Below are 25,250 nucleotides of genomic sequence, written 5' to 3' on the forward strand. Positions count from 1 at the left end.
GATCTGTGAATTCTTTGGTCAGTGACAAGTATTGTACCAGAGTACTGATCCAGAAAGTCATTTGGAGAATTTAATTTTTGAAAATTCAGAGAGCAACTTGCATTTATGTAGTGCCTCTAACATAGTAAAGCATCCCAAAAGTCAAAAGAAAAAGGTCCTTACAAAAGATAACAATGCAATTCTACAGTCTTCAAATTATAAACAAAGACTATTAAGGGTATGCCTTTATTTTCAGAGGGCAATTAGTCATTAAAATAGTGAGATAAGCTATATTGCAGCTCAGTTAAGTTTTATTATCAAGAAGGCAGACAGTCTTGGATTGATTTGCTTGGAATATTAACTATGAGCGTGAACATGAATCTCAAAAGAAAATGCAACATTTACAGATAAAACAAGGGCACACTTAGAAATAGTTTTAGTCCTCATCTTACAGCTCCCCTGCTCCAAGTTGTGTTGGTTGCATTACTAGAACACAAGGCCTCAGCAGATGGCTCATATGGAAACAGGAGATTTCTGCTACTGGTTAAGTCAATTTCAACCAGTGCAGCACCAAAGCATGGGTCAGAGCCTAGAGTTCTTGTCGGGTCCAAATTTTCTATCAAATTTTAGATTTTTCTCCTACATTTGCTGATTTAAAAGAATTGTCATTCCAAAAACTTTTTTTTGCAACATTTACCTTTGGGTAGTAGACATCTTTTACAAGGTAGGACATAAGGTCCCTGGAAGACTTTCAGCATTTTCAGGGCTCCTGTAAAAAACATGCCAATCACAGGGGTGTTTCTTGTCCAGACTAAAGAACAGTCCTCATAGAATTCTACTGCTGATCTCTACTTGATGACCACTAACAAAAAATAAACTCCATACTTCTGTTCAAAGTCATTCAACCTACATTACCACCACTGCAATTTTCTTCCTAAATTCCTCCAGGTTGCTACATTCCAACACCCACTCCCCACCTCTTGATTTTCAAAGGTCTCCTTGAAATTTACCTCTTTGCTTACACCTTTTGCAACCATTTCAAACTCTTCTTATATCTGCCCAGCTAACTCCCATTGCGTGGAACACTCTAAAGCATTTTGTTACTTTAAATGTTCTATGCAAGTGAAAGTTAAGAGTTTTTGGGCTTTACAAAAAATATTGATTTAGCTAACTTCCCAAACTTGAAATTTCTTCTTTTTGAAATGTAAATGCACTTCCATTGAAGTGTTAGCACCAGCAATGAATTAGTCACTTCATAAGGTCTATGAACAGGATTATTGTTTGACTGATTAAATTGGGGGCATCTTTAAATTCTTCTGCAACTGATACGCGTCATTAACTTGTTTACCTATTCTATAACAGTTCAATAGATAAATTCAAAGCATTTTGGAGTTTTCTTATAAATTATTACAGCTTTGATGCAGTACCTCATATTATCTCTTAACATCTAAGGTTTTTTTTGAGCATGCTGGAGAATCATGGCAACTGATTTCATAGCAAATATATTCATATTCAGCAAAAGCTGCCATAGTACATCTTCAGCTTGTACCAATTCATCTAGTCTTTCAATTAAACACAGAATTTGAATGTCAATTTAACAAAATCCACAGCCTGTTTTGCAAACTAACCTCATTTGTAAAGTCATGGGCAATGAACAAACAAATAGAATGCAAAAGGAACCACAGGTATCTTAGCTACCTTCCATAAAATACGTGGCATTTTTACTCAGTTTTGCAAACTTGCACACTTAAGGGGAAAAAAAATTGGAAATAAAATGTAAGAGTATGCACAGGCCAGAAGCAAGGCTGGTTTTCCTAAACGTTCTCTGGCAGTCCCAGAGTATGAGAGGAAGAAAACTCAAAGACACGTTTGCTATGGGATGCTAGGAGGAGTACAAGTGGCCTGATTAGTTTTCCAAACCTATCAACCTAAAAACGAGGCCATTTGACCAGCAGTCTCAGGCTCTCGTGACAAATTCAATGCCCAATGGTAAATCAGGCATGTTAAAATCCTGCAGCCTCTAAAAAGCTGGATATAAATCCTGGATCTAAATCGGTCCTCGCAATTTTTGATAACTGATTTAACTGCTACTAGTGTTAAAAATTATTATTGCTACGTGTTTTGGCTGCAGCTTTAAGAGGAAACATTAGCACAACTCTATCCCCACTTATGTGGCAGACACTCCCTGCTCACCCCACACCCCAAAAAAAAGTTTCAAAATCAGAATCAAAAGGTCACCTGAAAGTACAATAAAAATGTACTGGCTGCAGGATAACTACTAACTAGTATCTGAAACCTGTTCCTCTCTCCTTAACACACATTGCCCCCAAATGAGCTTATGTACAATTGGTAAAATGTAGTCACCACTATTTTTCCATTAGAAGGTGAGGAAACATCCAGGAAACAGCACTGGATGTTGTGCGCATGGATTCATAAAATATTTACAAGGTGGAGAGGAAATTTCCTAATAAAAAGATGACATATCATTAAGGGAAGCATGGCACTATGGCTAGCAAATTGAAACAAAAATGCTGGAAAACTCAGGTTGTGGCAGCATTTGTAGATAGATCTGTGACCTTTCATCAAAACTATGGATAGCAGATGATTAAAGGACAGAAAAGACTAGCCGTTTTTGGATATTTTTTCAGAATGGAAGGATAATTAACAACAGTCTCCCTCAGGAGTGTGTGTTGGAGCCATTACTCTTAAAATAGATATAATTTATTTTTCAAAAATCTGGATTTGGGTAGGGGTATTATCACAATCAGCACATAACATGAAAGATACAGGGCTAACTGAAAAGTATTGTAACTGATTATAGCAGGAAATGCATTAGCTGGGCAGTTAAGACACCAAATGAAACTTAGAGTGGGGTGTGATGTTATATATTTTGGAAATAAGGCCAAGGAGAGGAAATAAGCACTAAATGGTAAAAAGTTAAAAGACATAGAAGAACTGCACTAAATGGTCAGTTCTTTCAAAAGGTCACTAAAGTCACAATGTGCTCACTTTTTTTGCAGTTTTCATTTTAATCTCTAGGTTGCAGTTGTGATGAATGAAATGTTTGAAATTATTGCTCCATCCTAACATCTGATATTGGTGCATGCAGTAGGGATAACTGGGCCACATGGTCAACAGTGCTTATATTGTTTCCAAAATGTAATTTGACAAGTAATCAACACGTAAGAACATATTATCTTATCATGGCACAACAAAATGTCATCCCTGTTCACCCAGGGCCAGAAGTGGTGCCCTCCCAAAGGTCAGTGCTTAATCCACTTTTGTTCTCTGCATAGTGTATATTGATAACTTGGACTTGGGTATAAGGAGTACAATCATGTTATTTGCTAATGATACAATAGTAGATAGTGTGGCAAAAAATGAGCAGTGTAAGGCTTTAGAAAGGTTGGCTAGCAGAACGGGCAAACAGGAGGAACCTGTAATTCAACAAGGATCATTTCAAGATCAACAACATGCATTTATATAGTGTTTTCCCACTTAATATTATGTCCAAATATCCACAGAAGCATGAAAGATAATTACTTTGGAAGGGAAAAACAACAAATGAAAACACACAGTCAATAGAATCACTCAGAACAGAGATCTATGGGTTCAAATTCATAATTGCCTGAAAATGCAGGTAGATGTAACTAAAAAAGGCCAACAGCATTTTGGACTTAAGCAAAGTACAGCAGAAAAGTTATCATCTTGTTAAACATTAGTCCAGTTTTGTGAACTCTATTATTGCAATAGAGAACATACAGCATAGATTCACTAGGATAGCAAACTGCAGCTAGAAAGTCAGACTTGAGATTCCAGGAATAAAATCAGAAAATGCTGGGAAAACTCAGCAGGTCTGGCAAGATCTGTGGAGAAAGATTTTCCAGGATTATTTCACTAGGAATCAAGTGCATAGCCAAAACTATACCTCCAAATGAGGAGTCAATTACGAGAAGTAATTAATTTAAATTTGTCAGTAAGAGAGAGATGGGTTCAGGAAAATTTTCCTTACAAAAGACTGAAGCATGAAATGCTTTGCCACAGCAAGTAGTTGAGGCACAGACCACTATCTATTAATGAGAAGATTGGATAAATATTTGAAGCAGAGCAAGGTATGACAGGCCAGTGGGATTAGTTTCGATTACCACAGAAGAACTGTCACAAACCTGGGCCAAATGGTCTCTTCTGTGCTGTAAATATTTATGGTTCTTTAGGTGGAAATCAGGGACAAACACTGCTGAGAGCTTCAAACAACTGCAGCTGTAGAGCCCTAAAGTACTAAGAAAGCTTTGGTCTTCCACCCAATAATGCTGGAATCTCCTGGAAAGTTTCAGCTAACTATAGCTCAGGTATGGCGTTCAGCCATTTTTTTATACAACTATGCCAGCATAAAACTGAAACATTGCAACATACATTACCTCAATAGTTTACCATCCATGCAAAGCATCAGCATAGCTGAGTTAGCTAGATTAATGTGAACATACTAGCATAGATTTACACCCAAAAATGTATATATAGTTTACTGCCTCTGATCCTCATGCAGAATTCTACAATTTGAACGCCGTATTCTTTGCAATTTCTTTTTAATTTTTCTTACTGAGACCTTCACTATACTTAACCAAAGCGCTGTCTGTCGCAGTGCACCTGAGGTTGTTTGGACCTGGCCTTCTCCCCACACCTTCAGGACTAAGCCGCTAGAATGACCTTTCAAATGTGCAGAGAATATTTTTGAGCAGCAGCTGTGGAAAGGGCTTCAAGAGTGAGGCACCAAGGCGGAAGATTGCAACCTACTCAATAACACCCCTACTAGTGACACTGCATTTACCTTTGGTTTACTGCAGTAGTTTGTGGCCTCATGAGTACCACATGAAATTTCATTACATCATGTCAGCACAATTGGTGCAGAAGCTCGCGTAATTTCTGAGCAATCTAGCTAATTCAGAGCTAAAAAATGACATTTCTACATTCAGGTCACACAAGACACTGCTATTCTCAAAACTTGAGCACTTCTGTGCACAAGCAGTCAAGTAAAGATAATATTTGTATAACTAATTTTTGTACATAAATAATACTTTTGGTGTTGCACAATAAGTTCTGTACTACAATGTAACATCAACGCTGACAAATAAATGGGCCACTTGTTTTATCCATGTGCCATTCGTGAAGCCTAAAGTTGCAAGATAGAAGCTTCCTTGATGTGCTGTCTTATTGGGTACAGGAAGGTATTATGGCACAGAATCCTTATAAAAATTCCACGGGCCACTCAACACCAAATGTACAAAAGTTAGCTATACAAACATTTTTGTTTTACCCACTTGACTGCTATCCACCTAGTCTTTCCCCTTCTTGGTCAGAGATCTTCCTTTCCTCCACGTTAACTAACCAGAGATATCTTGCTTAATTATCCTAATTATCTTTGATAGTTCTTTGTGTCTTACACAAACTTTTTTTTAAAAAAATGCATATTGTTATAAATATGGCTCTGGACACAATTCTAATTTCCAATGGCACAACAGACAGGCAGTCATTCAATGTCAGGGAGTGGAAGCATGAAAAGACACACATAGGGTGTAACTACGGAGAAATCAGAAGTGCAAAAACACAAACGTGGAGAATTTTTCCGACTAATTTGATACACAATCATGTCACCAGGGAACTAGAGTTAAAACTTTAAGTCACTGCCTTTCTCTGTTGCTCACTTGGCAATGACTCATATGAACATTGAAAAAGGTATAGGACGTATAGTCCCTACAGCCTGTTCTGCCATTCAATGAGATCATGGCTGATCTGTGACCTAGCTCCACATACCAGCCTTCACTTATCCCTTAACATTGCTGGTTAATAAAATTTTAAATCTGAGATGATGAATTTAAGAATGAGCTAGCATCAACTGTTGTTGCAGTCAACTATCATTGTAGAAGAGTTCCAAACTTCAATTGCCCTTTTTGTGCAGATCTGACTCCTAATTTCACTTCTAAAACATCCAGATTAAATTTTTAGACTACGGTCCTTTAGTCCTACACTCTCCAACCAGCACAAGTAGGGTAGATGGAGATAAACTCTTTTCTCATTAATGTCCCAAAAACTTTGATCAAACCGCCCCTCAACCTTCTAAAGTCCAGGAAATATAATGCTCAGCCTCTTATTTCCTTGGTCTGCACCACTCTCGCCCACCCACCGTGCTGCGTCCAAACACCAGTCATCGTCTTATGGCGCACCAGCTTGATTTTTTTTAAAACACATATATACACTTCAACCAAAACCTGTGCAAATAGAAACCCCAGCTCTGATTCACTACAATTGGACAGCATCCCTTGACAGACAAGGAAACTTGGCCACTGTTTGTCCCAGCTCCAAAATCTGATTTGATGATTATCAGGGCAATCTTTTTCTCCTACACATACTGGTTATTTTTGGCAGAACCTTTGAAACCTTCCAGCTGCACTCCGGTTAAGGATGCCTGCTGTGGAGAAGAACGCCAATTTTCCTTGCATGTCAAATTTCTACCAGCAGGTATTTGCCTACAATGTTTGATTGTCGCCCAGCAACAGAGGATCAACCACAGCAAACAACCATACAGAAGAGCCCCTTTCTGCAAGAAACTACATATATAAACTGTGATGCAGCCTGCATCCACACCCCCACCCATAATTAAAACATGGACAAAACAAGAGCAGTCCTATCTGCCAACAAGACTAGTTGCCATACATGTACACTGACACCTATTGGTATAAATCTGCTACATTTCTGAAAGGGAAATAAAGAAATCTGTTATACCAAATAAAAAGTATTAAACCAGCAATTAAATAAAGGGTACAGTTGTGTACTGGTTATACTACTGGGCTACTAATTCAGAAGTCTGAAATAATCAGAGAAATCCCACCATGGTAGTTTGAGAATTTGAATTCAGTTGTTGAAATCTGCGAATAACCTGGCATCTGTAACAGTGATCATAAGCTGCCAAATGGCTGTAAAAAAACAAGTTCACTAATGTTTTGGCCTATGTAATTCAGTCTCATGACAATGTGGTTAATTCTTCGCTGCCTTCAGAAGTGGTGCAGAAAGCCACTAAGTTGCATCAAACCATTAAAGATAAACAAGATTGGATTGCAGCAGTTCAAAAAGGCAACACCCCAGTATATTCTCAAGGCTGGCTTTACTGGTGAACAAATTTAAAAAGTGGTGTGGTTCTGAAATAATTCGAGTTGAAATCGATCTTGAAACTAACAAATAAATGTTTACATTTCACACTAAGTTTTGCTTTGCACATTAGGGCAACAAAGCCATGGAGAACTAAGAATTTACAAAGCAAATGTAAGCATAATCTCAGTCAACTACCAACGAGGACCACAGTTTGGGGGGGGGGGAGGGGGTAACAGACGCTAATCATAAGGTTCCACCTGGAGCAAACAAAAAGTCAGCTCCAAATGGCCTCAAACACACCTTGTCTTGCAAAATCTACACAAATTCCAGCTTTCAGTGAGACAATGCAAGGGCTCCACTCAGCCTGTACACACTGCTGCCTGTATCTTCAGCCCCTCTGAATGGAGGCCCTCAAGGGTGCTAGAGTGATGAATTTTTTCAACATTTCCCCCCTCCCCCACTTTGCCATATGCATACTTGGCCTGTTGCCTGGTAGCAAAGCACTGTCTATAATGAGCAGGCTAAGACGGATTCTCCCAGCTTGCAGTAAATCAAAATGCATGCATGAGCTTTGCTGCAGACTGGCATCCACCCACTAGGAATGAACAGACAAAAACGCTCTGGATCCAGTCGTCAGTCACAGGCTGTTCCATGGATAACATCTAAACTGGCAAGTTGTTAAAACATCTGCATTCCCTTCCTGTATCTTCACATGTCAAACCTGAGAGTTGTCCACATAATGAACAAGAATTTAGCAAATCCATACTAAAACACCCTGATGCCCACACCAAAATAACACAATGATACCACCATCTTCTGCCAGGGCCATGAGCAACTGCAAAATGGTTTCATTCATGCTTATGTACTACCCAACTGTACCTGAACTATACAGACAACTTTCTGCATGCTTCCAGGAATGATATTGCATTATTTAAATTTTGCAGTAAATCTTACATTATATTGGTTTAAAAAAATGTGGGCTGTATATGGCTGCTAAATTCAATTTGGCCTCTACAATTGTTCAGAGGGAACATTTCAACATCTAAAGATTACACTAAATGCACAGGAAACACTAGTGTCCAGGACATCTGCAATTGCCAGGAAAAGATTCGCAAACTGATTATCAAACTTCTTGCGTTAAGTCTGTCAAAACATTTAATGACACAGTCCTTTACCGAGGTTAGGCTTTTACAGCATTGAGTCCTTTCAGAGCAAAAATGTTTCCATGCACTAAACACAGCCCAATGAACAGGATAAGTCATATTGGCAGAACACAGGCACAGTAAAGAAAAAAAAAATTATAATCATAATCTAATCTAAGAAAAATGGTCAGAATATTAATTTATGCAAAATGGCATTTCAACAACATACAGATTAACATATTACATGCATAACTGAAGTGACCACTAATCGCAGTTCAGCCCAGCTTTTAATTAGTTCATCCCCAGATAAACTAACAGATGCAATACATTTAGGTCCAAACCACAAGATGTTTTAGTACAAGCAATTCCTCCAGGAAACTATTATGGCAACTAAATTTCTTGTGCCTACTAAATGAACACATTCTCTTTGACAACACCCTCTCCACTGCAATTTAACTGAAAATGCACATTTTACAGAGTCCCTAAAATGTCACCTATGCTTAAACTGTGCTATTTCTGAAAGATCATGTAAAAATAAATGTGTAATGGATCTCAACAGCTGTTGAGCCACAGGAAGTTTAATTTGCAGCTTTGAAACCACAATATATTTCAAAGCTGTTAGCTGAATGTTTCACAAAGTAGAGTTATGAAAGAAATAACACTATGCAAACATAGGTCCTACAAGAACTTGCACTTAAACAACTCATCAGATCCTCAGGGCATCCCAAAGTGCACTGCAACCAATTTTTGAAGCCCAGTCAATTACATTGGCCAATATGACAACAAAATTGCACACAAGGTCCTACAAATAGCTAATTAAACAAAGCCCGGTTAACCCAGTCCTGCTTTTGTTGCCATTGGTCGAAGGATGACTGTTAACCAGAAAGACTTGGAGAACTCCCTGCTGCTCTTCAAATAATGTCATGAGATCCTTGATGCCCACCTGATGCAATCTCTGCCTAACATCTCTCATAAAAAACACCACAAAAAAATTACAGCCCTCATTTAGTACTGCACTTAAATGCCAGCCTAACCAATGCGCTTAAGGCCCAAGTTCACAATCTTGACTCAAGTCAGGCCCACTACCTTGACTCAAGAGTGAGGCTAACATTAGAAACTATACAAATGCCAAGAAAATGATGTTACAGCAACCAAGTTCACCTTTCATAGTGACAAAAATAGCAACCACAATATTGAAATACATTATTGCAAATGAACTAGGGGCTGATTGCAGTACACTATACTCTGGACGCTAAAAATATAAAGATTTTAAAATGCAAGCAAAGCCATAGCAAAGAGCTTCACAAACCAGGTGGCCCCAAGTTAAACTGCCAGTCTGTGCTAATTTAGAAAGTCTCAAACATGGAATCAGTTGGCCGCAGCATCCCAGGGCTGATGGAAACATCTAGAAATTCCAGGTGACCATCCAGTAACTCCTAGTTGAAACTGCATACCTGTGAATGTCAGGCAAGAACAGGAACCAGATGATTATATTGTTCTCCAGTTTATTTGCCTGCCAACACACACCTTATGCGAAGAACGGTCAAAAGAAATTTCTGGGCCATCAGTACCCGTGTAATTATGTATGGTAGCCATGAGATTATGTTAGCGAGTTCCAAAAGGTTCAGAGTTCAATTTTCACCAGGACAAATTGCGGAACCGAACTCAAAAAATCTAGTAATTCAAGGGCTAGCAACAGGAAATAAACATAATAAAATTTTTAGAAGGCATGCATTGATATAGCGTCGTTCATGGCCAGACAATTCAAAGCACTTTACCGCCAATTAAGTTTTTTTTTTAAGTACTTTTGAATGAAAATTGCGAACTCTCCTAAAAATCCAACTTATTCACTAATGTCCTCCAGGGAACAGAACCTGTTGTTAGTGCTCAGTCTGGCTTACATACAACTCAAGTCGCACACTTTGGTGGTTGATCCTTAATTCCCGCAGGGAATAGGAAATACTGCACTTACCAGCGATGACCACATGCCAAGCACAGAGGGCGAGAAAAGAGGAGAAATTCAAAATATAAAAGAATACACAAGCCAATTTATAGCACTTCACTTGTGGCCTTCAGCAGACTTATTGCTTAATGTGCCTTGTTCATGTCTAACCTCACTGTGGTATATTGACAAGCAGAAATTTAGAGTTACTCCTTTTCCTGCTTTCTGGCAAGAGAATGCTATTAAGAAACAAGGCAGAGATTGCATTCAGCAGCTGAAAAAGATCTTGAAATAGTCATCTATTATAGCATTAAAAGTTTAACTTTTTTAACTGTAGGAAAGTGTTAGGCCTTTACTTGACATCAGACCACAGGTCACATATAAAGACACCACTATTCCTGGCCAGCAAGATGATTGAGTAATTCGCCGCCAATCACTGCTAAGTAACTGGAAATGATTTTACTCATACTTTGTATGTAAATACACATACATTTTTTCTACAGAAATCACCTTTTTATTGGGAGATGTTCCAGCGGTTCAAATAGGCTTTTTGGGCTGTTTGCTCTTGTGAGCTTTTTATATAGACTGCTGCCGAAATAGACTTTGCTTGCTGTACAAATAGACTGTTCACTGAAAGTCCTGCAGTAAGTCTCGCCCTATATTCAACTCGCTGGCCAACAAAGTGATGTCAATACATATACTCTGACCACAATTGAAATTTGGAGTGGATTGTGAGGCAGAACACATTTGTTTGTCCTTGTGATTTATCCAAGGTGCATAACACAGAATCACAGAACTGCCTTTGAGAAGAGATCTTTTCCCTCAACAATTTGTTACACAGCCTTGCCCTAGATTGAATCATTCCTATTTGTCAAAGGAAATCTCAAAATCAACACAGCCAAGAGATGGATTTTTCTGAAACAAGTGCTCCAGTTGGGTGTTGTACAATTCTATTCTTGGGGAGTGCTAAAGCTCCGAGTTAGTAAACTGTCCACTGTAATGGCCCAGATTTTGCTGTAGAGGGGAATATAAACTGGGCCAGTTAGGCTTCTTTCCTCATCCTCCAGCTTGAAATTTTTACCTTGTAAATATCCGGAAGAAAAACTGATAACAGTATGGCAAAAGCAATGGGACATCTGGGACCTTGGCAAACAAAGACCAACAGTCTATCTCCTTAACAGATGAGATTTAAGAATGGAAAAAAGGGGGGAATGACAGGTGGAAACAGGATCAACTGGAATCAAATCAAATACAGAAAGTGAAATAAGAGAGAAGATTGGAGGAGAAAAGAAGAAACAAAGAGCAAAAGGTAAAATTTTAAATTTTAAATATTCTCAACATCAATTTACTACCTGTATGAATGAAACGTCACAATTTCAAATGTTCCCTTTCTGGGCTGGAGGAGTTGAGTGACATTTCAGAACCAAATCTCACTAAAGGTTAATATGTACTAACCCTACCTCTCTGCATATAGTTAAACTAGCAATTAATGTGCAAAAATAGAAATTCTTTGAAACATATGGGAAGTTGAGGCCAGGCTGCCATTTTCATAAGACTAATAGCAGAGTGTGCAAATCTTCCAGCAACTGGTGGAATTCACAATTCACAGGTGTTTCTTTTATTGACAGAATGCGGGTGTCACCAGGTGTTGAGCCACCATCCTGAACTGCTGTGGTGTACTGACAAGAGTTACAGGTTTTTGAACGTACCGATATATGAGCAGCAATGTATTTCTAAGTCAGGATGGCGTCCGACTTGAAAGGACAGTTGGAGGTGGTGTTCCCATGTGCCTGCTGCCCCTGTCATTCCAGATGGAGGCGGCTTTGGAAGGTGTTGTTGAAGAAACCTTGTCAAGTTACTGCAGTGCATCTTCAAGATGGTATGCATTGCAGACAGTGTGCCAGAGAGGAGCAAGTAAATGCTTAGTGGGGGTGGGTGGAGTGTCAACCAAGCAGGCTGCTTTGTCCTGGATGGTGTCAAGTTTAGAGTGTCGTCCAAGTCGAACGTACTCCATTACACTGCAGACTTGTACCTTGCAGATGGTGGACAGACTCTGGGAGACATGAGATGAGTCAACCACAGCAGAATACCAGCCTCTGATCTGCTCATGTAGCCAAAGTATTTATATGACTGGTCCAGTTGACATTTTTTGGACAATGGTAATCCCAGGACATTGACAATGGAGACTGCAGCAATATAATGCTGTTGAATGTCATGGGGAGATCGTTAGATTTTCTCGTTAGAGATGGTTATTGTCTGGCATTTGTGTGGCTTGAATGTTACTTGCCACTTATCAGCCCAAGCCTAAATCCTGCCCAGATCTTGCTGCCTGCAAGTAGGAACTGCTTCATTATCGGAGTTGCTAATGGTACAGAACACTGAGCAATCAGCAGCAAGTAACTGCACTTCTGACTTTATGATGGAGGGAAGGTCATTGATGAAGCAGCTGAAAATGGTTGGGCCAACAAACACTGCCCTGAGGAACTCCTGCAGCAAAGTCCTGGGGTTGAAATGATAAGCGTCCAACAACCATCTTTCTTTGTGCTAGATATAAGTCCAGCCCGTGGAGAAATAGTCCCACCTCCCCACCACCCTGATTCCAACTGACTTCAATTTTACTTGGGCTCCTTAATACAGCCTGAGGTGGTCCTCTCACTTCACCTCAGAATTCAGTTCTTTGTCCATGTTTGAAGCAAGGTTATAATGAGGTCTGGAGCCAAGTGGTTCGAAAAGATAAGTTTCTGGCAAGAAAGAATTGTGACCAAAATTTACAATGTGCCTGATCAAGAAAACTGACTTATGTTGTCTCATTTCTTCATGTGACGCTAAAATCCTTCTGATAATCAGAAACTCATCAGCTATTACAAAACTCACAGGAACCTTGGTTCTAAAATGATAATTCGCTATTAATGACTGAAGTGTGACAAATTAATTAAATTCTCATACATTCACAGGCTGACTAATTGATGGAGTCTTAAAATCTGTTGGGTAAAACTAAATACATCACTTCTAAACCCCCAACAATCCCATTGAACATTTGTTACTAAAAACTTTACGATATTAAGCGTTTCCAAAAATGGAAAGACTTCCACAAGAGCACAAAATTTATAACTTAATCACAGGTGCAAACTATTGGTAGGTCTTTTCCTTAAATAGCAATCTCTATATAAACTTCATATATAATATGTATATTATGGTTTGCAAATGAAGCATAAAATACTAATCGCTCTATTCAAAGTCAAATTACTTTATTTTTTGCTGAAAATAATTCAAGATGATATGACCTTCTACAAATTCTGTATACATCAAGGTTCAAAAATATGCCACTACAGCATAGGAGCTGACAAATACTCCTTTAGCTTTAAGCATGTTAAGTCCATATTGTAAACTAAAATTTGTTACAGTGGCTGCAGTAAGAGTAAACAGAAAATGTTTAAGTTACATTTACAAGGAAATGTGCCTCTCCACAATTAGAATTCAAAGTAAACCCCAAGATTAAAGCATGTCAATTTCCACAGAACTTTCTAAGAATAGGATTGGGCAGGGGTGGAGAGGGTTGCCTCTTGCCTCAGCTCAAACACGTCTCTTGCCAGATCAATGAAGCAGAATGTCAGACATGGTATAAATTGCCCAGAGACTACTACAACAAATCAAGGTTGTTTATAGGTTAACTTAGTCAAGAAACATATTTAAGTAATTTTTTTCCCTTCCTTCCACTTTCCTGTCCCATGCAAAAAATAAAATCACAACTATTGCAATAGACTAACATAAACTTACTATCAAGAGAGTGCCTCAGAAAAAACATTCAAATAACTGCCTGCATGCCAAAAATCAAAAAACGCATGTTGAGAATTCTCCGATACAGTTGACTCTCTCCTAACTTTGTCAACTGCAAATTTAGAAATACAACTCTATTCCTTCATTTAAGCCATGAATAAATATAGTGAAAAACTGTGTGCCCAGCACAGTTCCCTGCCAAACACTACGAGTCACATGCCTGGTATCCTTACTCTCTCCTAACTCACTACCAATTACCAACTCATGTCTCCATTTGTAATTTTCACACTCAGCAATCTGCTTAGCCTACTAGTCTTTCAGAAAGCTGCAAAACTGCGCAACATTTTTTTGCACACTGAAGAACAGCTGAGCCTTGCATCTGACAAATGCCAATTAGATGAGGAGATTGCCGAGTACGGGAAGTCCACAAACAGCAACCCTTGATACACCATCTGAAACGTTTAGCCACCATTTCAGTCAGCCTCAAGGCTCAGCTGTTCTACCTACAGGCAAATAAGAGCTCACTCTCCCAACTCACCACATGCCACCCGAAGCCAATCTTCACACCTTAGTACCATTTCACTTATTGCCGCCAGTCATCTTCCCACCTAATCATCTGCAGAATTTGGCAATTGGTTAAAGCGGGCTGTTGGGTCTTCAGAAATCTGCTCTCAGTCAATTGTCACCATTAAGTGTGCTTGCCATTTATTCCTTTAGTAACTTTAATCATTTTGTTTTCTCATTTTAAGGTTTACATTATCTCAATATAAAGGATGGGCTTGACCCTAATGAAAACATGGCTGAGGCATCCATATCTCAATTGTAATATTCGGGGTACTTTACCCATCTAGTCAGAGGAGATTTTCTACTCCGCTGGGCACGGATTATGTATCTCTGATTTCCCACCATTTTACATGCTATTTATCAGTTTTAATTTCCGTTCTTATTACACAAAATCTTCCACTCCTAAATTCATTAATCCCAAATGTAATCTGGCATTAAATACTCATGGGAAGTGATAAAGACTGGATTCTTGGATGTTTAATCTCGACAGTGCTTTTGTTTTATACATTACAAGCTGCCAATTACAGTTCAAAACCAATCACATCTTTCTTTTGAATACACATTTTATAATACTTCAGTTTCGTGTCACCCAGCAAATTTGAAATTGTGCCCTGTACACCCACCCAAGTCATTGATTTATATCAAATAAAGCAGGGGTCCCAACACCGACCCCTGGGAAACTCAACATTATATCTTCCTCCAGTCGAAAACAACCATTCACCAGTTTCCTTTGTGATGGCCCATGTGCTTTGGAAAAGTTGTACTTTGCCAAAAGCCTGTTTTTGTGCAATGTCCCTTTAAGACCAGTGGGTTGAGAAGTATTCTAAAAAGAGGGTCAATTGGTTTCCTGATTCAGATATTATTAGGTTTTAAGAAATGCCCATGTGACCAAAGGTTGCCATGGGGATGAACAGCTATGAAGAAAACTAACTGCAATGGGGTTGGGTCAGCCAGTGTTTTCTGTTTGACAGTTCAAAACACACAATTGTATATAGAGGAAACAAGCAAGATTCTCTTCGAATGGACGAGTTTTCTGTTTGACAATCTTCCAACAGATCCTGGTGTTAAAGCAGGTCTCTGAGAATAGAGCAGAGACTGTGCTACAGTGTGCGTAATACAGTTGGAAAGAGCAAACAGCTGAAGACAGGAAGGGCAATGGATTGTGGAGTGGACAAGACCAATTGCTGCTGTTACCAAGACCCACCAAAACGTTGATGGGGGAGGAAATCAGAATGGAAATCTGAGCATTGTGTGCCTTCAGGACTGTTGTAACCCGAACGGAAGAGGGTTCTTAGAATTGCACCATGTCAGTAATAATCATAGCCGGGACTTCAGATGGATGCTGGTGAATGTGGCACAAGGACCAAAACGGTTGAGTTGAAAGTGAAACATCTTACATAGTGGAGGCCAAGTTAGATAGATGGTGAGATTGCATGTGATACCACATGCGTGGGAAGTAATAAGTATTTATAACTACATGAGACTTTGCTCTAAGTAAAATTTACCTTTTTATTTGAAATATCCTTCACCTTAATTAATGCGGAATTATGTTGATTTTAGTTGGTTGTTACAGTAAAAGTTTTAAAAAGTGAAATCTTGTCCAGCAGTTTTCATTACATTGGCATTGTGAGGATTCTTATCTTTCCAAAAAGTTGCTCATCTCCATGGGGATTGTAATACATGTCACTCAGCCTATTACATAACAATGCTGCAACTATCGCTTTTATTCCATGAGCCCATACTTTGTTGCATGGCACTTTATCAAATACCTTTTAAAAGTCTATGGGTCCCACATCAACTGCATTACCCTCACAGACGCTATAAGAACCTTAAATTAAACATTTGCCCTCAACAAATCCATAAATAAAAGCAAAATACTGCAGATGCTGGAAATCTGAAGGAAAAGCAAAAATTGCTGGAAAAACTTAGGTCCTGATTCATCTGTGGAGAGAAAAACAGTCATATGAAAAGTCATATTAGACTCAAAACTTTAACTGTTTCTCTCTCCACAGATGCTGCCAGACCTGAGTTTTTCCAGCATTTTCTGTTTTCCTTAATTAATCCACATTTGTCCAGGTGACTGTTAATTTTGCCCCGCATTATCAATTCTAAAAGTTTTCCCACCACCGAGGTTAAACTGATTGGTCTGTAATTGTAGACCTATAGCTGCTAGCTTTAGTCTTACACACCCCTTCTCCCATGGGAATTGTAATACATGTCACCCAGTCTATTACGTACCCATACAGTATTTTGAACAAGGGTGGAACATTTGCAATTCTCTAATCCTCTGGCACCACCCCTGTAAATCTTCCAATCCTCCATAGATAATGGCCAGTGCCTCAGCAATTTCCGCCAATGCTTCCCTCAGTATCCTTGGTCCACCTCATCCTGTCTTGATAAATTAACTTTACTGCTAGCCTATCTAACAGGGCTATCAATTTTTCACCCATCCAGTGTTTTGACTATCTTTTGCTTCACTGCAGCAAAAACTGCATTTATACAGCACTTTTCATAACCTAACATGCTTTAGAGCCAATGAAATACTTCTGTAGTTTAGTACATGTTGTAACATAGGGAACACAGCAGCCAATGTGCACTCAGCAAGCTATGACAAATAGCAATATGATAATGACCAGATAATCTGTTGTTTGGTGATGTTGATTGCAGGATGAATAATGGCCAGGACATCTTGGATTACGGATTACTCCCTTCCTCTTCAAAATAGTGCCATGGGATCTTTTCCATCCACCTGAGCAAGAAGCCGAGGGCTTCAGTTTAACATCCCATCTGATAGATGGCACCAACTGTATAGCATTCCCTCAGCACTGCACTGGAATGCCAGTCTAGATTTCTGTGCTCACCTCTGCGAAGTAACATCCAGAAGATAAAAGTTTAAATGTGTAGTGGAATAAAGACAGGGCAACCATAAGTGACGCACATCCTTCATAAGTTATTGGAATTGCATTGTTCGAAGGGTCTGTAAGGTTTCAATGACAATCACCTACTGTGTTACGCATTATACAGCCACAAAAATAACGAGTGCTAGAAATGTGGTACGATTGGCCCCTTAAAGATTAATATCCAGGTGACTAAATATTGGAAGTGTCTAAATGATAGAAATATAGGTAATGCTCATAAATTTAACCACTTCAGCTGTGCCAAATACGGGAAATACGGTTCCATATGACAAGCAGTAAAGCATGAAAAGTAAACATATTTTACAGTAATGCGTACAAATCTAAGTTTCCACAAAAAAGTGCTAGGTATCTGTGTATAAGGTTACATACTTGTTTGTACAAAATGCACGAGCAGGGAATTTTAATGATTGAAATACAATTTCTGTAATCTCGCAGAAAAATCAACCCATTTAATGCCAAGATATTCCAAGTTCTCATTAGAGATTCAGACGTCTTTTGCACTGCTAAACATCAGCTGAAAAGTCTAGCATAATTTAGTCCAGTTTCGTCAAAGATGTAACCCAAGCCAAATAGTTTCTCGATATACCAAAAAGAATGACTGAATTCAATCAAAGTTGGTCAGACATTAATCACAAGGTAATTAGAGATGAGAAATGCCCTTTGACCCATTTAGTCTATCCATCCAGAAGGACCCTAAATGTATCATTGCAGCATCCAACTGTATAAATGATTCCAAAGTTTTTGTCGCCATTACTCAATCTGGAATCCATTCCACACATTGATCAATGTGCCTGTGAAGAAAAAAAATTCTGATATTGGTTCGATTTTTTTCTCAATGTGGACACTGAGAATAGGTACAAAATTTAAATTTGAATAAGAGTATTGGGTTTTGTTAGTATTATTAGAGCATTAGAATTACAATCTAATCAAACAGAGTCAGAATGGCTTCACAAAGGGGAAATCATGCCTGACAAATTTATTAGAATTCTTTGAGGGGGTAATAAGCAGGATAGATAATGGGGGACCAGTAGATGTAATATATTTGGATTTCCAAAAGGCAATCGATAAGGTATAGCAGATAAGGCTACTTAATAAGATAAGAGCCCATGGCATTGGGGGTAGTTTATTAGCATGGATAGAGGGTTGGCTAACTAACAGAAGAGAGTTGGGAAGAGGGGGGCATTTTCAGGATGGCAACCTGTAGCTAGTGGAGTACCACAGGGATGAATGCTGGGGCCTCGATTATTTACTATATATATTAATGGCTTACAAGAAGGAAGTGAATGTACTACCGCCAAATTTGCGGATGACACATAAATAGGTGGGAAGGCAAGTGGTGAGGATGACGCAATGGGTCTATAGAGGGATATAGATAAGTTAAGTGAGTGGGCAAAAAAGTGGCAGATGAGATATAACATGGGAAAATGTGAGGTTATGCACTTTGGCAAGAAGAATAGAGGAGCTGAATATTATTTAAATGGAGAAAGACTGCAGAAGGCTGCAGCACAAGGGGATTTGGGAGTCCTTGTGCATGAATCCCAAAAAGCTAACATACAAGTTCAGCAGGTAATAGGGAAGGCAAATGGAATGGAGTATGAAAATAGGAAAGTCTTGCCAAAACTATACAAGGCACTAGTTAGACCACACCTAGATTACTGTGAACAGTTTTGGTCCCCTTATCCAAGGAAAGATACATGACATTGGAAGCAGTACAAAGAAGGTACATTAAGTTGATTCCAGGTATGGAGGGATTTTCTTATGAGGAGGGGTTGAGTAGGTTGGGCCTATACTCACTGGAGTTTAGAAAAATGAGAGGTGACCTTACTGAAACATACAAGGTTCTTGGAGGGGTTGGCAGGGTAAATGCTGAGAGGTTGTTTCCCCTTGTGGAGGAGTCTTGGACCAGAGAGCATAATCTCAAAGTAAGGGGTTGCCCATTTAAAACAGAGATGAGGAGGAATTTCTTCTCTCAGAGGATAGTTAATCTGTGGAATTCTTTACCGCAGAGGGCTGTAGAGGCTGGGTCGCTAAGTATATTCAAGGTGGAGATAGACAGATTTTTAATCAGTAAAGGAATTAATGGTTATGGGGAGAAGACAGAAAAGTAGAGTTGAGGATTATCAGATTAGCCATGATCTCACTAAATGGCAGAGCAGACTCGATGGGCCCAATGGCCTACTTCTGCTCCTATGTCTTATGGTCTTTTGGGTATGGATTCAAAAATATCTCAGAATGAGTACTCAGGAATTAAGTAAAGCAGACAAGTTCTAAATGGAGATAAGATAAAACAAATCAAGCATCTTGGATGTCGAGTGAGACAAAACAAATGATCAGTCTGAACTTGTTTCGCTCATTTCCCCAAGAGATGTTTTCATTAAATACCATTGTGTAGGTATGTGCAAAACTAACTATGCATTTCTCATGGTAGAGTGGTTAAGGCTATGTCCAAGCTGTAAACTATTTCACCGTCTTTGTGGGTCCTCTAGTCAGATGTGGGATCAGCATGGGTGTTCACAGAACTGGCAGTCCATATTATCATTGTTGGTACTTAGGGAAACTGATGCAACTGCACCATCTCAAGCCTTCCTCTGGGCATATCTGATATTGCGAATTTGATACAGATCACCCTTGAAACATGCTGAACCAAATTTCAGTACTTGCCGTCACATAAGCCAGTCAACTGAAGCATTTTCCCAAGAGAGGTGGCCTGTAATGCAAAAGTTTGTAAGGTCCTTTCTTAAGGGTGTCCTTATATTGTTTATACTGACTACGTTGATGTCATTTGCTTTGAGACAGTTTTCCATAGAAGACTTGCTTGGAGATTCTGTAGTTATCCATGTGGGAGCCTGCCCACCCAACTTGAATTTTCTGGAGGGTGGTCTCCATGCTGTTGATCCCATCACGATGGGAAGACCTTGCTGCTTGTGACTTTCTCCTGCTATCAAATTCTCATGATGGATCTCATGTGTCTTTGGTGGAATTGTTCAAGCTTTGATGTGATACTTTGGTGTGATACAGATCAAGGATTCTGTGCCATAGAGCAGGGTGCTAAAGACAATGACCTAGAAGAGTTTGATTTTAGGTTTGCTTTCTGGATACTTGCATGGATATCTTCAATTGTGACAACCTAGAAAGATCACCAATGTAGGAGAATTTTTCAACTGCATTGAGACTGCTGCCACCAACGGTTATGTCGAGCTGAAACATATAACTCCGGTCTTAGGAGAATTGTACGAGACATTCCCTTCAGGTTTTTCCACTACAGAAACTATACACATGGAGGACAGTGAGGTTCAGAAATTGAAATCTGAACAGTTTTAAAAATTGAGCCTGCAACTTCTTGTGAATAGCAATGAAAACTCCTTTTCCAGATGAAACTTTGGACTATAATTATTGTAAGAAAACTTTCTGAAGGCACTGCAAAAAGTAATATTTTACATCGTAAAAAGTGAACTGAGATTCCTGGACATGAAATTCAGCAGTTTGCTGTTTTCAAAATGGACTTGTGAATTTCACTGGACAATGAGCGAAAGAGTATTGTATTTTATGCGTATGTTCCTGGGAAAGTGTTATGAATATCAGGTTCATAATTCATATGTTTTAGAATATAAAACTTATTTTTTAGGAATTAAAGTGTTAAATGCAGAAAAACAGGGCATCTGATTGTGAAGCTGATATGCAACCCTGAAGTAAATGCAATTCAAAAGTGTGGAGTTAATTACAGTAAAAAAACTTGTTTGTCTTACAGGGTCAGAGTTGATAGCGAAAAACGATGATTTCCAGTAAAAAGCAACTTGCTTCCAGTACCTGATCATATGGCCAAGCTGCCAGAGAAATAAACAATAGTAAAGAGTCAACAAGAAGTTCATTATAGAGGGAGAGTAGATTCCTTGGCGTGGTTTAGTTTCAGGCAGTTTAGTTTAAAACAAGCTGGATGCAGGGAGCATCTCTTGCAAGCAGAATCTAGTTGAAAGTGTGTTCACTGGCGAAAAGGGTTTACAACTCTTGATAATTGAAGGACTCAAACAATGTGTTGGGATTACTGGGATAGCCAGGATGAGAAGAGAGATAGTAGATATGAGGCTCCAGAGTTTAAAGAATATTTGACACAGGAGAGTTCTAACCTGAGGTGGATATGCTTAAGACGCTAGCACTGCCTGTATAGAACTGGAAGGCTACAACCATGGTACAACTAAAGGAGATTGAAGGGACATCCTTGCCAAAGTAAGCATAAGACAAAAGAAATCTCAACCCTTAGACGAAACTTTGAAATAGTACCCAGGCCAAGTGGTTAATCTTCCAATTTCTGATAAGTATCTAACTTGGGTCAAATGTACGCAGAAGGAAATTTGAGTTAAGAAGTTTGGTTTAGGGTATAATTTTATATATCTTAAATTATTTTATATATCATTTTAATATCTTTAACATAACTGACTAGTTAAGATATATTATTATTCAGATTCTTTGATTTTTGTGTAGAATAATTATTTTGTTTTAAACCATGAACCTCATGACTTCATTCTTTTAGCAAATGCCCTGGGTTTTCAGATTCCCTTAAAAAGATAAGATAAAAACATTACTGGTCTTACAGGAGGTACAGGGCACAACTTTGAAATGTGCAGATGACACCAAACTTGGAAGCATAGTAAAAACACTGAAGACAGTAATAGACTTCAAGACAACAGACAGGAATAGTGGGCACATGACAGACGAAACTCAACACAGAAAAGCCTGAGGGGATACATTTTGGGAGAAACAAATACAAGCTAAATGGTAAAACTTTGAAGGACTGCAAGAAGGGAAATACCTGGGGATGCCTGTACACAGACCTTTGAAGGTGGTAGAACAGGTTAATAAAGCATAAGAGATCTTGATGTTTATATATAGAGCCAGAGTACAAAAGCCAGAAAGTTATCCTAAACCTATATAAAATAGTAGTTCGGCCCCAGCTGAAGTACTGTGCCCAATTCTGGGCATCATGCTTTAGGGAAGTGTGTGAAGGCTTTGGTGCAAAAGAGACTAGAATGGTTTCAGGAAGAGGGATTACAATTACAGGGATAGACTAGAGAAGCTGAAGATGTTCTCCTTAGAGCAGAGATAGTGACAAGGAGATTTGAGAGGTGTTTAAAATCATGAAGGGTTTACTTTCTCTTTATTTACTGTTTCCAATAGCTAATGGCTCGATAAGAGAGCACACATTTTAGGCAATTGGCAAAAGAAATTGGGACGACCTGAGGAAAAACACACTTATGCAGCAAGCTTCTATGATTTGGAATGCAATACCTGATACCTGGTGGTAGATACTGGTTCAGTAAGTGTCCAAAAGAAAACTGGGTAAACAATGAGAAAAAATTGCAGAATAATGTGAATTACTGATCTGACTATTCAAACTTGGAGATTTACATTACTTTTTCAAATGGGGAGGGGGGGTGGGGTGGAGAGAGAGAAATGATAAAGAATTACCACCAATTAAGTCTACACACCACATTACATTTCAATGCCAAATCAGCAAAAAGGGTAGCTTTGTGCTCATGGTTATATTTCAGAAACATCAGTTAGTTAGTTTAGGTCTTCTGTTCTTTGATAGCAGTGTGGTTGCTCAGGGAATATTTGTTGTTTAACACCAGATTCTCTCCCCAGTGGCCAGATCAAAGTGAAGCTAATAGCATAAAGTACTAGATGCTTTAAGTCTACATCCACGAGGAATTTAAACCATTCCTTGAAAATCTTCTCGTGAACAATGCAGCCCACAGAAGAAAATGCATCATGCCACAAGGTCACCCAGAGGCAATACATTATTTTCAACAGATGCAAGCTACAACTGTGCCTGTTTTCAACAGGTACCAAGACAATGTTGTCTCTGGGCTTTAATGTATCAGTGCCAATTCATTTTTTTTTAAAAAAATCACTTTTACTGTTCTTTCAATTTGTTTGTGTACTGAGCTTACATCACCAGCCCATCTGAGCACTAAAGCAAGCAATACTTTACTCCACTATTATATAGCTCCAAATGTCCTCTCCAGACAACTCAGAAACCTACAATTTTATGAGAACTTCCACTCAAGTGAGTATTCCATACAAGTGTCACATCCAATGTCTCTTAGACACCCAAGCAACAAGTTATCTGATGCTGGGGAGGATGCTTGAGGTTTTATTAACATTTGTTGATCTCCCATATTACTCATGCAAAATATTGGTTTGGATTATTTTAGCCAAAAAATTGTGTATAAAATATATGAAAAACATGCAAAGCATTTTTAAAAAGGGGTAAACAGAGCTTTGCTAGGCAAGATTGGAGAGATGTCCAAAATTTGATAAATCACCTTCAGTCCCAAATGATGCTGGACAATTAGCAACCTAGGATTAACAATGAAGGAAGAGGAGGCTTCATCAAAATCCCATCCTCAATGATGTGAAGCCCAAAACACAAGTGCTAAAGACAAGGCCGAAACATTCACAATAATTTTCAGCCAGGAAGTGCCAAGTGGATAGTCCTTCTGTGTCTCCTCCCAAGGTCTTCACTTTTACAGATGTCAGTCTTCAGCCAATTCAATTCACTTCAAGCAATATCACAGAATAATACAGCCATTCAACCCATCATGTCTGTGCTGGCTCTCTGGCAGAGATGTCCAATTAATCCCACTTCCTACTGTTTCCTCATATACCTGTAAATATTTTCATTTGAGTATCTATTCAATTCCCTGTAAAAGGTATTACTGTATCTGCTTCCACTGCCCTTCCAGTCTGCATGCTGGATCTCAACAGCTCACTGTGCATTTTTTTAATTCACAGGTGGTTCTTTTGCCAATTACCTTAAATCTGTGTCATATGGTTAATGACCTTCTACCATCAGAAACAATTCTCCTTATTTACCAAACCTGTTAATGATTTTGAACACATTGATCAATTCTCCACCTAACCTACTCTGCTCTAAAGAGAACAAGTCCACCTTCTCTACAAAGCCGAAATTCACCATTCCTGGTTCCATATTAGTAATGAAAACAGAAAATGTTGGGGAATCCTAAGTAGATCTGGCAGCATCTGTGGAGGGAGAAAGAGTTAACGTTTCAAGTCTGTGGCCTTTCTTTCAAAAAGAATTCTAGTAAATTCCATTCTAGTAAATTCTGTGTGTCCAGAAAAGCCTTAACATCCTTCCCAAAATGTGGCAACCAGAATTGAACACAATACTTCTGCTGAAGTCTATCAAGTAATTTATAAACATTTAGCATAACCTCCTTGCTTTTGTACTCTATGCTTTTATTAATAAAGACATAGACCCTATGTGCTTTTCTTTGTACAGCCTTCTCAACTCATCCTGCCACCTTCAGTGTACATACAGCCCCCAGCACCTGTGCACCAGTACTCCATTAAAATTGTACCACTTGGGTTTACATTACCTATCAAAATGTATCACTACATACTTCTCTGCATTTAAACTTAATTGCCATGTGTCTATGCTCTCCTAAAATCTGTTCCTATACCATGCTATGTTATCTGAAAACTTTGAAAACATATCCTGTATACCCAAATCCAGGGTAACTTCCTGCCTGAGGGTGGTGGAAGCAGACAATGATTTCAAAAATAAACAGGATGGGCACATGGGAAAAAAGTACTTGCAGGGCGACAGGGATAGAGCAGGGGAATGGGACTGACTGGATGGCTCCATAGAGAGCCAGCATGAATCTGATGAACTGAATGGCTCGCTTCTGTGATGTTAAGACTCAATAACTATCAAAAAAAGCAGCTGTCCTAATACCAACCTCCCCAGGAACCATCATCACTACA

General features: G+C 38.9%; 1 protein-coding gene across 3 annotated transcripts in view; it reads right to left on the reverse strand.

Moving 5' to 3' along the window:
- The window catches only part of fbxo11b (F-box protein 11b), a 132,314-nt gene that overhangs the window by 87,580 nt on the left and 19,484 nt on the right, over positions 1-25,250 (reverse strand). Inside the window, exon 1 of one of the 3 annotated variants that reach the window (XM_078557221.1) lies at positions 21,212-21,235. The exons of the other annotated variants lie outside the window; for them this stretch is intronic. The gene's annotated coding sequence lies outside the window, so the exon portion shown is untranslated. Of the gene's footprint in view, positions 1-21,211; positions 21,236-25,250 lie in introns of those variants that run through there. 3 annotated transcript variants of the gene reach the window in all.

The sequence above is a fragment of the Cetorhinus maximus genome, chromosome 14, assembly GCF_964194155.1.
Source record: "Cetorhinus maximus chromosome 14, sCetMax3.hap1.1, whole genome shotgun sequence".
In the NCBI taxonomy this organism is placed as follows: domain Eukaryota; kingdom Metazoa; phylum Chordata; class Chondrichthyes; order Lamniformes; family Cetorhinidae; genus Cetorhinus; species Cetorhinus maximus.